General features: G+C 45.1%; 1 long non-coding RNA gene across 2 annotated transcripts; it reads right to left on the minus strand.

The window, feature by feature from the left end:
- Positions 1-3,805: 3,805 nt before the first annotated feature.
- LOC125947071 (uncharacterized) lies at positions 3,806-13,672 on the minus strand. Of its 2 annotated transcripts, XR_007468111.1 has the most exons (4): positions 13,616-13,664; positions 9,751-9,825; positions 9,100-9,299; positions 3,806-3,955 (listed from the first exon to the last, which is right to left on the minus strand). It is a non-coding gene; the product is annotated as an uncharacterized LOC125947071 (long non-coding RNA). The 2 variants fall into 2 exon arrangements; XR_007468112.1 differs by lacking the exon at positions 9,100-9,299 and having other exon boundaries at positions 13,616-13,672.
- Positions 13,673-14,432: the final 760 nt, after the last annotated feature.

The raw sequence follows: 14,432 nt of genomic DNA on the forward strand, positions 1-14,432 counted from the left end.
GGATTCTCTCTTGTCTGGAAGCATCTGTAGCAGGACGTGGCCGTTAGTCAGCACTGTGTAAGCCTCAGCAGTCCTTCTAACCTCACTAAGGCCAATAATATCGCAGGCAATGCCTGATAATTCCTCAAATAGTCCTGCTAAGCTAGCCTCACTCGAGAGGGTGCGCGTGTTGAACGTTGCCAGGTTCAGTTTCCATTGGCGGCCTGTCCGGACCCAGAGATTCTTAGCACCCTCTGCCGCGTAGCAGGTCTGACCGCCGCCTTGGTCAGGTGCTCCGCAGCCACTGGGGACTGAGGGCCACGGGTTAATTGTCGGAGTCATGAGGGAGGTAGTGGCAGAGTACTGCACCAGGGAGGCCAATTCCTGTTCTGGTGAGGGAGTGACTTTGATGAAGCTTAGTGGGCCGACCTAGTTTGGTTGCACCTGAACAAGTATAGCCCCACTAGCTCTCGGCAATATTTTTTGCCGGTGTCAGGCCCCACTCCATGCCTTAAAATGGACTGGAGTAGGATTCGAACTTACGACCTTCAGATTTGAGGTCTGGTGTTCTACCTCTGCTCCACACCGCGCCATCATTTCTGTATACCTCTCATTATTTGTCTTTTTCAAAAATTTACCTTGTACCGCTACCTATGTCCCCAAGAGATCAGGTCGCATCCATCGTTTCCCTGCTTTTTTCCACCAGTATTCTCATCGTCTCGCTTATCTCTACGGCTGATCTGTTGATGTTTCCTTCCACTTTAAACCCAAGCGCTTCTGGGAGTTGCACGTTACCTGCGGTTTTCGCTGGGTGGATCCCGTCGAATTCCATTGGGATGTGCTGAGTTGTCTCTAGATCTTTACTGCAGCATACGCATGCCTCATCTGGTATGTTCCGGTATGTTTTGGTCCTTAGGCAACTGGCTCGCGCCTCAAATAGCAAGGCACTGCCCTTTGTGTTATCGTACAGATTTTCCCTTATAATTTCTTTCTTCGCATTCTTGTAAATCTCCATTGTCCTTTTTGTTTCCATTCTTTGCATCCAATTGACGGTCTCTATTTCTCTCACTTTCTTTCTGATGACTCCTGGTTGTCTATTTACAGTTTCGATTATCCTGCACTCGGTTGCCAACTTCCTTGACCTCTTCCTCCATTCTGTGTCCACGCTTTTCACGTAGAGATACTTGTGCACCTTTAGCCGCCCATTTATTTTCATCCATGTTCCTGAGAGCGAGCCGCGCAGTTGTGGCGCCACCTATCGCACAAGCAAAGAATCATAATGTATGGGCTCTGAGATTGAACAGTGACGCGCACGCCGTAAAATCTCAGAGGCCATGTCCAGTCAATGAGGCCGTTTTCGTTCAACCTTCCCACACTGCTGTCGAGACGTCGAGGAAGAAGTCGCATCACAATGGAAGCATTTTTGGAAACTGTTCGCGCATATGCGTGCTTGTATGATAAATCCAACGTTGATTTTAAGGATAAGAAGCTGCGTGCTTTCACGAGAAGTCTCGGAAGGGAACGAGGCAAAACGGGACGTCAGGTGGTGTCATGTGACTGCCGCGTCCCGCAAAACGCGGGTCAGTGTGACCTTCGCAACGCATTTGTGCCGCTTGCTTGCCTGCCGCGCGCGGCACGCAGCACGCGTTTTTGCCCCTATATATAGTACGTACGTGCCTGTAGTCTCCTGTGCGATTTATCGCTTGAAATATTTAAAATATTTGAAAATATTGAAATCCGGCACCTTGCACAAAGTCATTCTCGTTTCCACAGTGCGTCACGATCAGCGGAGTTCCCTTACCATTTGGCTTCTGCAGGCCAACTGAGAGTCCGGCCCTTTTTGTCCAGCAGCTTTTGTTCAGCAGCTTTTGTCCAGCAGCTTTAACACTCTCGTCGACCCATACCTTATATCTCGTGTGCCCTACGTTAACCCACGTTTCGTCAGTGTAGAAAATAGGCCTAGCATGCCGCCGCAATTCTGCAACTTGCAGCAAGTACTTGCGGCAGCACTGTTCTATGCCTCAATAAGGAGGACGTTGCGGGACTGTTTCTTAAAGCGATAACATATATTCGTGAGAATTCGATGCATTGTTGCGAGTGAAAGTGAAGGCAGCGTTTCATCCTCGTTGAAGTGAGAGGCAAGCTTAGGCACCGTGGGTATTTTTTTCCTCTTGAAATACCCTTGCACCCCACGCAGCACGACAGCACTGGGCCAAGCATGGTCCAATGCTCGCAGAAACTGGTACGAACTTTGGCCCAATCCTGGCATCATGGCAAAGTGCAACCCGATCCAAGGTTCACCCACTGTTCGAGCCAAGATTGGCCGTACAGTTTGCCATTGTAGAATCCAATGTAGTTCAAGCATAGAGCCAGTGCACAGCCATCCTGTATCCAACATGTTTCAAGAACATCCAGTGCTCAGCCATTCTGTATCCAACGTGTTTTAAGAATACCCAGTGCTTAGCCATTTTGTACCCAATGAGTTTCAAGAATATCCGGTGCTCAGCCATTTTGCATCCAGTGTGTTTTAAGCATAGCTTGTACTTAGCCATTCTGTTGCTTGTATGCTAGCTTACTGCCTATACAATTAGTAGCGAAGAAAATGTGATGGAAATAAGTGCGGGAAGGAAACTTCCTGCAGACACACGCAAAGCGTAAACGAAAATATAATTTATTTAGTATACTATTTACAGTACTATTTTACTATTTACAATACAATTCTTGAACTGATGCAGGCATCAGTAGGGGTGCTCAGCTCCAGGGGCAGCAGCAGGAGGAGGGGCAGGGGCTGCAGCAGGGGAATGAGCAGGGGCAGCAGCAGCCGGACAGGAGGGGCCGACGGTGGACTTGCCAGGGACCTGAGGGCAAGGGTGGGGCAGAGAGAGGGCAGCAGTGGGCAGGCAATGATTCCTGCCCTGAAGGGAGGGATCATCGGGCTGCTTTGCTGCAAACGTTTCTGTGAAACGCCTCTTCCTGCCACCACCGCTGTCCACAGACCCTGGCAACCACTTAATGAAGTCCTGTGCTTGTGTCAGGTCGCCCCCCCCCCCTTTCGCACAGATGACATCTGCACACAAACATGCAAAGACCACAATTAGTACATACAGCATGCACCGTAAAGATCACCCACAATAGAGCAGGCAAACACATTCAACAAAAGAAAACCTTCAAGAGACTTAGTGAAATAAGTTGCTAAGTCTTTAGCACACAGTTTATCTGACAGAATTTGCAACCGCAGCCAACCTTATTGAATCCGAGGTTCACAGCATGCTCAGCGGCGAAATGCAGGATACGCAAAGTAATGCTGCGGATAATTAAATGCTATCGCCTTCCCCGCCATGAAAATTCTTGATCCATTTACAGGATCTTCATCCCTGTTGCCTTCGTTGACATTCTTGTTTTTTCACCCTAACATAGCGTTAACGTCACCAGTGATGATCACACCATGTCTTTACTAACCGAGACACATTCAACTGTCTCACCCGCTGATGCTAAACGTGTAAGCTGCCTGGTGTGATGCAATTCATCGGCATGCTCGTCAAGCAATTCACCTAAGCTGCCATTGGTGCTAGTGCAGAGCACACTTTCGCAATTTCTGCAAGGGCAGTGGTGACTGAGTATGTGGCTTTCATTGTAAAAAATGAAATCAGCCAACCGGGACGCCCAAATTTATTCGTTGTAGAAGTTGACAATTTATATGAAAGACACGATTTTGGCAAGGACAACCTCTTGTTATGCAAGCCATTTCGCTGTAGAGGAGTTCGGCTGTACACACAATACTTCAACAACGCAAAAGGATGACTGAGGAAGCTTTACCTGAGACTATCCGGCATAACTTCAAATTGATGAATGCCCTCTTCCCCTTCCTGCTATGAAGGCTGTAAAGCACTTGGACGGGGTGCGCCATTACAGCCTTCATGGCATACGATGCCACCTCGCGCAGTGACTTCCCTCCTATTTGCAGGAGGTGCTTGCGCTGCAAAAGACAAAGATTGCCAGAGATGTGGAAATGAGCATTGTATGCGGCAATGTTTTCAAGTTGAAAAATCTACCCAATACTACCAGAATATAATTTATTGCCAAGTGAAGTGAATTTTTAGCTTAGTGCAAAGCAAAACATTTTTGCTGGAAGAGATTTGTGACGCAATGCCCTTTAATTGTAAATGTGCTCTACAACACCTTAGCGTTACTGGAATAAACACAAACACGAAGTGCATCAGGTCTGGTTTGTTCTGTGCATTTCATGTTTGTGTTTCATAACCCTTAGCACAGTAACTATGTTTAATAGTAACTACCTCTCCAAGCTTTCACTATCACTTGTAAGCGCACCAACTCTCCTCCCATGCAAATTCCTAATGCATAATTAGGGGATGTGACATTAGAGTGCAGGAAAGCCAGATCTACATACGTGTGGCACAAAACAGCTTAAAGGCATACCGACATGATATTTTCAGACCTTCACATTTTGCGTTAAAGCGACTGACAACCAGTTTTTAAAGACGTAGTTTTGTGGTAACCAAAAGTTAACCCTCAGCAATGTTTGCACCTGCAGCTTCGCAAATTGTGAAAGCAGCCTATCATTCTGCTTCACAGGAGTGAGTGCAACTGCAGTTAACTGCCTACATTTTGGCCTTTTCAACCACTTTTGAAGATATAAAGCTGGTACAAAAAGTTTGCATTGTCGTACAGACCTTCTTACATTTGTACAGCGTTTTTCCCCCAAATACACACCTACATCATGGCTGCCTGGCCCCCGTTATCATTATTCTGTCGCTAGACTTACCAAGCCAACTCATCAAAAACAAAGGCAGTGCCACTTTCACTACAAACGAAGGCTTATCAGCATATTGTAAGGTAAAAAAAATAACAGAAAAATGTGGACTGCATTTCAATACTAATAAGAATACCATGAAACCCATACAATAATAGAAAGCCATGTGATAGGCCGCTTATTCATGGTAAATAAGGAACAGTGTCCTGAAAGCGTGGGGAGACGTAGACACACCCCAAGTGCGGACTTTCAACTGGTAAGTTTATTGAGTGAACGAGTTCATGAACAGTTGAACTGCACATACACCTGGAAGGCAGTGAACAATTTATGACATGCACTCGTGGTTAGATCAGGTGATAACAATAATTAATTAACAAAAATAAAAACCAACGCGCTGCTCCGCTGTCAACGATTTGCGTGGTCTAAAAAGGAAATTTCTTCTAAGAAGACAATTGCAGGCTGACTAATGCAACCTGGTCCTGCTTTCTGTATTCTATAGGCCTCGCAAATTTCATGCGTCAATTGGTCTGTGAGGCGAAAAAGAATCTCGGTCCGACAGAATTCTGCTGTGCACTCTCAGTCATGGCAATGCATTGCGAAATGCAAGGCGCAAACAGCGCATTTTGGTGCTCCCTGAGGCCCACGTTTACACACTGCCCCGATTGTCCCACGTACACTCGGCCACAGATGAGGGGGACCCTGTACACGATTGAAGTGGCACAAGGCAAACACACATGTTAGTGTGCCTTACAGGGCAGACGCTACCTACTTTCTTTCTGGCTGAAAAGAACAAAACAAATCTATGCCATGCCACGATCCCCCCCCCCCCCTTCAACCTGTGCGAACGCTAGTGGATGTATGGCTGACGGCTTGCTTCTTGGTGCCGCATCTTTACTCTCCAAACTTTACTCTTTGCACAAGCTTTCCTTAAGACGTCAATTGCATGCTGTCTTGTGGAAAGTTCGTGCAAGAATTGAAGCATGCTATGGACACTAGCGTTCGCACAGGTTGAAACAAAAAAAGGGGGGGGGGCGGAGGGGATCGTGGCATGGCATAGTTTTTTTTTCAGCCAGAAAGTGGGTAGCATCTGCACAGCAGTTACAAAATGTGTGGAGAAAGGTGCAAATGCAAAAAAAAGTCTGCCCTGTAAGGCACACTAATATGCGTGTGCCTTGCGCCACTGCAATCGTGTACAGCAACCCCCTCACCTATGGCCGAGTGTATGTGGGACAATCAGGGCGGTGTGTAAACGTGCGCCTCAGGGAGCACCAAAATGCACTGTTTGCTCCTCGCTTTTGGCAATTCGGGTGCACTGCAGAATTCTCTCAGACCGAGAATCTTTTTCGCCACACAGACCAATTGACTCATGAAATTTGCGAGGCCTATAGAATACAGAAAGCAGGACCAGGTTGCATTAGTCAGCCTACAATAGTCTTCCAAGAAAGAGAAATTTCCTTTTTAGACCCCGCAAATCGTTGACAGCCGAGCAGTGTGATTTTTTTTAATTCATTCTTGTTTAGTATCACCTGATCTAACCACGAGTGCATGTCATGAATTGTTCACTGCCTTGCAAGTGCATGCACAGCTCAAGTGTTCATAAACTCGTTCATTCAATAAGTTTTCCAGTTGAAAGTCAGCACTTGTGGTGTGTCAAGTCTCCCTTCGTCTACGTTTTCAGTGCGCTGTTCCTTATTTACCATGAATCAATACCAAGTTGTTCCAGTTTGCCCTCCTCTTCAGGCCAATTATGCATCTTCATGTTTTTGCCATGTGGCGCGCCAAGGGTCATTTTTCGCAACTTTTGGGGAAGAATTAAAAATATAAATCCCCATTTCATGAGAAAAACATGGCTTATTTTAACCAGTAGGATAGGTCATTTTTGCACAAGCGGTTTTCTCAATTCATGTTCCGGGCAGTTGTCTGTCCCTTTACGTGAAGGTTCCGGACTCTAAAACCCCAGAAATATACTAGCAAACCCCAGAGTGCACTAAATACCTCATTTATACTAGTTTTTCTACAGCCAGGTTTCGTTTAGCTTTCTCCCTCTCATAACATCATGGCACAGAAAGCAACCACATAAGACATCGGAAGGTTTGACACTTGCTTCGACTTGCTTGTCAAAAGGATGTTTTGGCTTCTACACAGAAGCCTTGTTCACTGACTATTATTGATTTCATTTAGCTACAACAGGCATATGGCCAACGACTATGTCAGTGAACAAGGCTTCATGGGGAAGGCAGAACATATAACCCCTTCAACAACACTATTTTTGTCTGCATTACATTCATTGTGGGTTTAAACTGGGTGGAAGAAAGCCTGTCAAAAAACAAAACGGATGGCAACCAAGGTGAAAAAACATTAAACAATGCTATTTCCCCTTCACAGGGGCCATGTTCTCTCTATGGCCAGCATCTGTTTTTGCCATGAATGTTCAATGCAATGGTTCGAGCTGTTCGCAATTTGACCAACTTTCCCAACCCTTGTCATTATGGCATAGAAAATGGGGCACCCCCATTACAATACCGTATTTACTCGCATAACGAACGCACTTTTTCCTTTGAAAATATGCGCAAGTTGGGGGGGGGGGTGCGTTTATTATGCAGGGTAAAATTTTGAATGATTTGTTTTGAATGCTTTGTTTGAAAGAAAGCCGCAATTTCGTCCACAAGGCGAACCATCGATTGCGATAGCAAATGCGCAGAGAGCTATACAAAGTAAGGATAGTAGTTCTATCGCCCGTATAAACTTCCAAAGTAATTTAACCAGCATGGTGTCAGCGCGCACAGGAAAACATGAACCAATCACACTCGATGACCGCGGACTCACAGTCGAAATGCTGGTGTCAGGAAGCGCTGCAGCAACAGCGAGCGAAGTGACCTTCATGCCATGTATCACTTCAACGCAAACTGAGCGGCGATAACGGAGTACGCTCAAAAGTATAAGCTGCCGTCGCACCTAGACTCAGCCTCCGATGCAGATCGTTTTCAAGATAGGGCACGCCCGGCCGTGCAATGTGCAGTTGCTGTGCCGCCTCCCTCCCCTCCCAACGGCGCCATGCACACGACGAAATGCGGCGCGTTTCTTACCCGCTTTCTTCCCTCCAACGCGGGATAAAGCCGCGATCATTGGCGCCGACTTCAAAAATGCACCTGGAGTGTAAATATGATGCTACCGCTATAAAAGTAGGAGACACACGTACAATTCAGCGTCTGATACAATCGTACCCACTGAATGCCATATCGGACGCCGCATTGTACTGTGTCTCTCCTACTTCACGGCAGCAAGTTCAGGGTGTGTTTATTTCGGGGGGAGAAAAATAATTTTGAAATTTTGACGACAAAAGTTGGGGGTGCGTTCATTATGCGAGCGTGTCCATTAAATAAGTAAATAGGGTATTTCACTTATTCAATATGAAGGGCATAAATTCTCTTACATAATGTAGAATAGTGGTAGATAAAACAAAGCACAGAAAAATCAGAGTAGTGGAATAAAAAGTAACAGGGGCCACAGGGTATGTGGGTTTACATTCTTAAAGTAATTGCTAGTGTTCTAGAAAATGCTTTAAACCATTGGATGAAACTGGATAGTTTAGGAGTTTGTTTCATGGGCTTGTAGCACAAGAAAAAAAAATTTTAGTGCAATCAGGCAATTCGACAACAGGTACACTTGACTTGCTGCAAATGTGGTTTTCATTACATATCCGACTGCAATGCAATTTTCAAACTCTATTATTTAGAAAACAAAACTGTAGATTAAAATGAGGTAAATACAGTATATACAGAACATCATTGCACCCCTTTTCCTGTACTGTGTCCCACTTGTTTGCACTGCTATTCATCATTCACGATGTGCCAACTCGTCTAACAAAAAGAATTTATTCACAAGTGCTCTACATTGTGTCCTTCTATAGAAAGTTGCCACAGTTTGCATTTTATATCAGCAATAGATTTTTATTAACTTAACGATTTACTCCTGCTTCATAAATGTATCTCTACGGAGAGCTGTTGGAAATCACCGATTCAGCAAGCCACTATGGCAGCTCAGTGCCTATGGCGTTGCGGTGCTGAGTTCGAGGTGAAAGATTTGATTCTGGCAGTCAGGGTCACATTTCGATGAGGTCTCATTGCAAGAACACTAGTGTACGCTTAGATGCATGTAAAAGAAACTAAGGTCCAGTCCAAATATGTCATTAGAAACTATACAGCAGGGAACAAATTATTTCCATGAACTCTTTAGTGTGTGCGATGCAAAGTTCCTTCACATAGAACCCACACCATGTTTCATGAAACAGCACAGAACTTCCACATGTTACATAGCCTCATAATTACAAATAAAAGGGCAGTACAAACCAAGGTGGCAGCCACATACTCATCCCGCACGGCTGCCTCTAATTCTTTAATATTGTCGGCAGGTAGCCGAGGAAGAACTGGAGGCACCGTCGACAAGGCAGGCTGAGACACTGCACGGGTCTTGTTAAGAGGCTCAGTTTCATCCAGCCTCTCAGACACGACCCGTACTTCATGCCTCAGCTGCACCCGCAGCAGCATCGCTGAAACACAAAAATATTTACTTCATAGCAGAAGCGGTAGATTTATGGCATATTTGGTTGTTTCAGAGCACTCTGGTAAATGCAAAGTATCAGGATTTGTACAGGTCTCGGTGACAACAATTCATAGGTATTTAAAGACTTTCAAGGGTACCTCCAGCAATAGAAGGAGAGGTGGAACCATTCTATTGTGTCCTAATGGGGAGTACCATATTTTCTGGTCTATAAGTCGCATCTTTTAAAAGACTCAACCCCTCAAACCGGCAGCTTTTCCAGAAAAAAACTTTTGTTGCATGCACTTCGACTTGCCACTTTAGCCTGAAGCTGTCGCCTCTAGCTTCCTGGTCAGCCCAGTTGGCAGAGCGACTGCTCTGTAAATGTAACCCTGCTCCAAGTTTGCCTTCCCCTTTCACATAAGCACCAGCATAAAAAAACAAAAAACACTAGCAATTACCCGACAGCTCCGTGGTGTCCACAGCCAACTCGCATTCCGCCTTCTTGGCCCTCCTCTTTGCCTTGTCATAAGTGCCTTTGAACAAAGTAAAAATATTCAAAACAGATTATAATAGACACTAGAACGACAAGCAACCTGTTAAGCTGTGCAGGCTACATTCAACGGACAAATGTCACGAATAAGATATTTGAGACCTCTGTGAATGCCCAAAGCAAACTGCGCAGACATTGTGAACAAGCTGGCACAGCTTTGATGACCTCAAAGTATCAGTGGTACAAGTTAACATAACTCAGGAACTGTAGAATGCCACTAAAGAATTAGGTTGTCATTGTTTTTATATTGTTTGCAAGTTTTCAGTTGCACCCACCGCCACCAACAGTCAATGTTATGACATATCGGAGACAGTCAAGCACCTGCAAATCTCAATAAACAATGAATCATTTATTATTACAAACCCCTTTCAATGGAAAAATGCAGATTGCATTTGGTATAACTTGGGATGGCAACATTCAAACTGGCCAAAAGGTGCAAGCCTCTTGATGCACAGTTTTTAAAGTTAGATGTTTAACAAACTATGCAACCTTCTAAGGCAGGTTTACACCTGCAAGATATCAGCCATAAAATGGCAAGAGTGCTGTTAATATTCAAGCTATTGCTAATTTTACAGATGTAGGCATTGAAAGCTAGGCGGGGAAAATTATGCATAATAATAAACAGCGAAGGCTTGATTACTTTCCTGTATGTGCAACAATGGTGCTTGTCAACAATAATTGCAGCATTTTCAACAGCTATACCAGAGTGCATCATACACAAACTTTAAAGAAAAAGGAGGGGGGGGGGAGGCAAACGAACTGTGTTGGTCCTGACCACCGTGGTCTTAAAGGGACACTAAAGAGAAAAGTACTTCTGCATCAGTAAATTACTGTTAAGTCTACACAAACAAAACAAAGTGCATGTTCTTTGGAGTTTGGTTGAAAAAGTCCTAGTATTCATGATGCACGTCATCCAAGTAGCAAAGCAATGAGCCAACTTTTTATTTGTTCTAATTGTCAAGATGTTAATTTGGGAGATGAGCATCATAAGTGACACCAAAAACAAACCGTTTCCAGTGAGGAACACATTGTGTGCTTATTTTTTCCGGCAATGAACCCCCCCAGCCCATGAAATTTGAAAAAGATCATGTGCATGGAATTGCAGGGCCCTGAAACTGTCTTAGTGGGTAAGCAAGCTGGCCCTGTCATTGACAATAACATAAATATTCTTTACACAATGCACCAACAGCTCCTCGGAACTGGTTTTGGCACGTAAAACCCAAGAAAGGACGGTTAACTTTCCCCGCTGAGACTGTTGGATGGCACAGCAACCTTTTGCACACGAGTGCATTGACGCATGGCAGTTTTCATACTTGCAGGCTTCTCTCCACGAGAAAAAAAAACATGATGTGGACCTTGCTAGAAGATGTCACTCTAATATATCATACAACTTCCTGATCAACACCCTAACAGATGACTAAATTAAAAGAGTTAGCTATAACTAAGTAGGTGCCAAGGGCTAATAAATTACTGGCCATTTCTCAACTGGACTCTGAATAACAAGCACTTGGTTTTATTTGTGTAAAATTATCTGTGTATTTTTAAAGCGTGTTACATAGCAGCTGGGACACTATACCATCAGGGTTTTTTTGTTACAGAGGGTAGTGGTCACAGGTACAAGGATTAGGTACAACACAATGTCATTCCTACTTATCCAATGTTACCTGTTGCAATAATACGAGAAAAAAGAAACGTATTAATGCGACACAATATTAGGTCAAAACAAAAGGAAAGCGTGGTACAGTAATTGGTACATTTAGCATATGAGCACTTAATACAGCCATGAGACAGTGATCGAAAGGGCTGCAACAATACATTGCAGTTACTGCCCTGATAAACTCATAATCTTGAACTTAAACTGTTTGAATGAGATGACAAAACTACTCTTTTGATTTATAAGGTATATACGAGTTCAAGGTACAAGTTCAACAGTCAGCTAAGACAGCCGAGCATAAGGTTAGCCGTGATATGTACGTCAAACTTCTACAGGGTGATGAATAATTTCGCTGCACCTGTTCGAAAAAAGGTTTTGCACTCATCACTGCACTGTTCTTGCTCAAATTTTGCAGAACGATCACATTTTGGGGTCGCCTTCGTTGAGTATGACACTCACCACAGTTAATTGCCTGATGTTTTTAGAAGAAAAAAAGTGAGAATCTGCCTTCACTTGTGGGGATGTGACCTGCTGCAACGAGAGCACTAGCATAAACTTGTGTCGCTGCCTGCTGTAGAAAGCAGCTGGTCAGGGAGGTTTGCCACATGTTCCAGGAGCAGGCAACATGCGGCAAACCTCCCTGACCAGCTACTTAACGAAACTTAACACCCATGAATTTTGTATATGTAATGAAATTTCAGTCTCACGAAGAACAAAAATCGTCTGTGTGGAAACGCGACTGTCACGAATAAGCAATTGGTGCAAAAGTTAGGTGCAGAACTATTACTACTGACGTAAATCACCTCATGACTTGCCGAGAAGCGTGTTGACTGCTGCAAATTATGTCATAATTTCTGCCTAAGGAAGCTGGCATGACATCAAAATCGCCGCGCGTATAAGGAGCCATTCTGCGCCTAGTCTCCGCGTCTAGTACGGGGCACGCTGCAATTGAGAAGTTTTTTTCTATGCACGGAATCTGTTTTAGAGGTTTTGCTAAAGATCCACGTGTGCCACAAGCGCTCCGCTATTTTACATGCGCCGTTTGATTCATGTGGTCGATCCACTGCATAAGGCTGGAGCTTTCTGTGCAAGCATGCGAAATCGGCGGTTTCATTAGAGCATGTATCCTTTTGCACGAGGTACAATTAAGCTCGTCTCCCATGGAGAGCAAAGCTAGCGGAAGGCGGTGAAAGTTTAGGCTAAGTTGTGAAGAACACGTGGCTGAAGCCAAGTGTTACATGATCCAGTAGCGCACCCAGGATCTCTGCCAGGGGGGGTTGACAGTTTGCCAATACCATCTAAACAGCACTAATTTCGATTTCTTCACGGGGAATTGTCAAAAAAATTCGCTTTTTGTGAGTGTGCAGACGTTTGCGCGTATTATATCTTAGTTGCAGTACTCAAATGCGTAAGGAACGAAAAGGGGTTAAACAAAGGGGGGGGGGGGGTTAAGTCGGCCTCAGGGGGGGGTTACAACTTCCGAATCCTCCTCCCCCCCCGTCGGTGCGCCACTGACATGATCTCATATTGTCGCACTAACACGCACCACTCGTACTGAACGAACAAGGAGCCATTAGGCCACGCCGAGCACTAAAGAAGTCTCTTAGATTATTTTTCAGGTGCTTTAATGTTCGCATAGAATCCACATGGCTTTGTTTGGCACCACCGCAGCAGTGACGTCGGAATTTCTCGCGAAAACGGCTATTTCCTGGCCGGCACGGTTGCGTGTAGACTCCGCTGCCCTAAACGATGCAGGAGATGAAGTGCTTGTGGCCGGGTAACACGCGCATAGATCCCCGACAGACCTCATTCAAGATCTATAGTGTAGCTATATCGCGCAAGTCGTGCATGAAATCTACGCCCAGCGTCTTTCTGTGCATCAAAAAAAAGCGGTCTAGTCAATGCCATTCCGGAGTATATAACATGCGCGCATGATTGAACTCATCTCGAGCGCACGTAGTACGCGACCGATCGGCCTAGCCACACGTGCGCTCGCTGCATACTTGGCACGCGCCATTAACTACGCAAATACTCGCACACGACGTTGACCCGTAGATGAGAATGCACATAAGGTACAATCACGACAAGAAAACTCTCGTATTAAAAAATGCATACTCACGCACACGTTGACTTCAGTCTCCTCGGTTACCACGTTGCGCACAAGGCAAGGCTGTCGTCGATGGCGATGGCGATGGCGCAAATTCAGGGACGAAAGGAGAGAGAGGAAATCGAGGAACCGACGCTCTCTTTTTTTTTCTTTTTTTTGAGTCACCTCTCGAATCGCCAGTGCAAAAGTACATTATTATTTAATTACGGCGGATGATACGCAATAAAAACAAGCATACCGGGAAGCGCGTTCAAGTCGCGTGGGTCGCACCAGAATCATTGAATGACAAAAACGAAAAAAAATGTATACTAATGTTTGTATTAATTCGATCCGCAATCCGGCTTTCCGTGGCTGTAGAGTGTACTAGTGGCTGCTTCGCTACGGTTTGCAGGTGGCGTAGGTGAATCGAACGTAGCTTTGACACGTTCTATTCACCTGTATTAACAGCTCATTCGTTTCAGCGGTGCAGCAATGGCGCCTTTGAACACCCTATGAGAAATCCGCCGTTCGTTTCAAAATATACAGGAAAGGTGCAGGGCTGGTTCGCGATTTTGCTGCGCCCTTTCTACTGTCGGTTACCGACTCTGTGCAGTCGTGCAGGTACAGTGTCCTAGAATGTACACATACCTTATATTCTAACGTGGTACAGGTGCGAAGCAGCAGCGCAGCAGACGACAAAGCACACATGCACAAGCGCCGTTAAAACCCAGCTTACGGCTATCTGCCGTGTCTAGGCAAGCGCGGGTATATCAGCGTCTCTGAAGCCGATTACACCAGCAGCTCAAGACCTATTTAACGCAAGCCGTGCACATTGGTCGGACAAAACACA

This window comes from Dermacentor silvarum, chromosome 7, assembly GCF_013339745.2.
Source record: "Dermacentor silvarum isolate Dsil-2018 chromosome 7, BIME_Dsil_1.4, whole genome shotgun sequence".
In the NCBI taxonomy this organism is placed as follows: domain Eukaryota; kingdom Metazoa; phylum Arthropoda; class Arachnida; order Ixodida; family Ixodidae; genus Dermacentor; species Dermacentor silvarum.